Source organism: Octopus bimaculoides, chromosome 6 (genome assembly GCF_001194135.2).
Source record: "Octopus bimaculoides isolate UCB-OBI-ISO-001 chromosome 6, ASM119413v2, whole genome shotgun sequence".
Classification (NCBI taxonomy): Eukaryota; Metazoa; Mollusca; class Cephalopoda; order Octopoda; family Octopodidae; genus Octopus; species Octopus bimaculoides.
Genome location: NC_068986.1, coordinates 55,258,480 through 55,260,934, shown reverse-complemented (window position 1 = coordinate 55,260,934; position 2,455 = coordinate 55,258,480). Strand labels below are relative to the sequence as shown.

Here is a 2,455-nt window from a genome sequence, read left to right as displayed (position 1 = left end):
AATAATATAAATTATTTTTGTGTAATCATTTCTATTTGCTTTCACCTGTCTGTGAAAAGAATGTGGTTTGATATACAATGCGATTGACATGGAAAGGTTAGACAAAACCATTCACCAGCCGAAATAGCTCAGTTGGGAGAGCGTTAGACTGAAGATCTAAAGGTCCCTGGTTCAATCCCGGGTTTCGGCATCCGGTGGCTGGTCTGCTTTTCTTTTTTTTTTCTTCTTCCGTTCTGCGCATTCAAGTTTTAGTCTAGGTTTCACCAACAGTTCCTTTCAATGATTTTATTTTCATTCATTTCATCCCGGATTCCGCTCACCTTTCATTCCACTGGATTTATAATATTATATTACAAGTATGGTGATGCAAATAAAAAAAAAATAGAACTCATAATATGAGTGTATGTATATTTGTATTAGGCTCCACAAGTGCTAACGCATGAGACTGTCGGCCGTTGGGCCACTCTATTGCTTCTGCTAAATATTAATACAATTATAATTTACAACAATTTTCACTGACTCACTACCAATTTTTGTCTAAGCTTCATGTTTCTTTTTCAAGACTTTCATTACAGTCTCAAACGATTTCTGACAACACCTTTCACTTAGCTTGCACTACAAACCTTATATCTCTCGAGGATTTTGTTTATTTCTCATTCACCATTTACATTTTTTTCCTTAAAACAAAAACCACTTTTTTAATCGTCTTAACGACATTTTTTTCTCTTTTTATTCTTACTGTGACACTGAAAATGTCATTACGGTATTACTTAATATATTAGACATAGTGTCGATGCTATAACGACATCCATACGAAGGATAATCCCGTGGATACAGAATATAAACTGCAGCACGTTACCAAGTGCTGCAATAATCATCAGATTTCTACTTGTAACGCGACGAATTGCATCGGTACTAATCTTGCTGGGTTACGCAAAACCAGAAAGATTTCGCTTAATCAAGAGATTACATTTACAAGCTATTAATGATGCTGTGAAAACAAGTAAAACGTTCAAGAAGTTTAGCATCGCTGTGTAGTAAGAACTTGCCTCCCAACCACACAGTTTGGGGTTCACTCCCACTGTGTGGCACCTTGGGCTAATGTCTTCTGCTGTAAACTCAAGCTGACTAAAGCCTTGTGAATGGATTTGGTAGATAGGAACTGAAAGAAGGACTGCTGCAGTAAGTGTGTGAGTCTGAGAGGGGAATATGTTGAATAAAATCATAATTAACTGATCCTCCTGTATTTTCTTTTACCCAAAGCCAAGAACTTTTCAGCACTCCCTCGTACGTATTAGATTATGCTATTGGTACTGCGTAAATTTCAATAAAGCGCCTCGTCTCATGACTAGAAAATGATTATTTCTCCACTGGTGAGTTATGCGAAAAATAAAAACAGGAAAACTCACATACATATATTTTTGATCGAATGTCAGGAACGGAAAACTCAGAGCAACAATTTCTTTTCTGCTTCTTCTCACTCAAATGCTCTCTCTCTCTCTCTCTCTCTCTCTCTCTCTCTCTCTCTCTCTCTCTCTCTCTCTCTCTCTCTCTTTCTCTCTCTCTCTTACACACACACACGTAAAAAGGCGTACACATGAATTCGTAGACAGCCACTTTAAATTCTTTGCAGTACTTACGTTCTGATTTCATCGGTAACCCCGGCTACTGGGGTCAATGAAATCTAGTATTGTGTTTGATATATATAATCGATTAAAATACTCTCAGTTTGTCGCCTTATGTTAAAAGCCGTTATCTACAGCAAAATATCTTTGGCAAGAATGTACTGTGAGATACAATACGATTGACATAGAAAGTTTAGATAAAAACATTCACCAGCCGAAATAGCTCAGTTGGGAGAGCGTTAGACTGAAGATCCAAAGGTCCCTGGTTCAATCCCTGGTTTCGGCATCCGGTGGCTGGACTATTTTTATTCTATTTTCGTTCGAAATTTGCTTTTGTCTTGAACTATTTTTGTCCTGAACTATTCCTTTCATTGCTACTTTTTCGACCTAACTTCAACTCCAGGTTCTAGCTATTCCATCTAGATTCTGTCTCAAACACTGTGTTAATATTATTATATTAACATCTATTTTCTGCGACTATCTCAGTTCACATGTTTCTTCTTCACGATTTGTTTTATAGCCTCAAACGATTTCTTATTCTTCTTTTCACTGAGCTTGCATCACAACTCTTTCATCTTTTGAGAACACCTGTGATCCTGTTCACTTCTATCCACAGTTTATTATTCGCATCGGTCACTTACTACCGCTTCACCGACGTGCCCTCTCCCGGTTCTTGTCTTACCAAAATGGAGCACCTACTCTTCCGTTTTCTGTGGAAGGGACACGTTCCACTGGTCAGGCGCTCTATTTGCTAAATCCGCTAAATGGGGTGGGTGGGGGGCTGGGTATACTGTGGCTATCGATGCGCAGAGATGCGCTGAGGCAGCGGT

The 2,455-nt window shown here is 38.6% G+C and overlaps 2 non-coding genes across 2 annotated transcripts; both read left to right on the top strand.

Annotated features, from left to right (window-relative positions):
• Positions 1-117: 117 nt before the first annotated feature.
• Positions 118-190, top strand: Trnaf-gaa (transfer RNA phenylalanine (anticodon GAA)). The gene has a single exon. It is a non-coding gene; the product is annotated as a tRNA-Phe (tRNA).
• Positions 191-1,838: 1,648 nt separating this feature from the next.
• Trnaf-gaa (transfer RNA phenylalanine (anticodon GAA)) lies at positions 1,839-1,911 on the top strand. The gene has a single exon. It is a non-coding gene; the product is annotated as a tRNA-Phe (tRNA).
• The last annotated feature ends 544 nt before the right edge of the window (positions 1,912-2,455 follow it).